The 272-nt window shown below is 9.2% G+C and overlaps 1 protein-coding gene across 3 annotated transcripts in view; it reads left to right on the forward strand.

Annotated features, from left to right (window-relative positions):
* The window catches only part of LOC102671944 (proto-oncogene tyrosine-protein kinase receptor Ret), a 200,808-nt gene that overhangs the window by 162,145 nt on the left and 38,391 nt on the right, over positions 1-272 (forward strand). The gene's annotated exons all lie outside the window — the stretch shown is intronic.

Consider the following 272-nt stretch of genomic DNA (forward strand, 5'->3'; position numbering starts at 1 on the left):
AAAATTTTATTATTAAATTTTTATTTAAAAAAATCTTTTCATCCAATAATTTCTATTATAATTTTATTAATATTATTTTGTATTATACATTATTATATTATAAATTTATAATTAATTGATTATATTTATAATAATATATATATGATATTTATAATAAATTGATTAAAATGATTTGATTAATTAATTACAAAAAATACAATTTTTTGAAACAACAAAAAATTTTCTTCGTTATTATGAAACATTTATAAATTAATTTTTTGTAGTAATATTCT

This window comes from Apis dorsata, unplaced genomic scaffold (genome assembly GCF_000469605.1).
Source record: "Apis dorsata unplaced genomic scaffold, Apis dorsata 1.3 scaffold_225, whole genome shotgun sequence".
In the NCBI taxonomy this organism is placed as follows: Eukaryota; Metazoa; Arthropoda; class Insecta; order Hymenoptera; family Apidae; genus Apis; species Apis dorsata.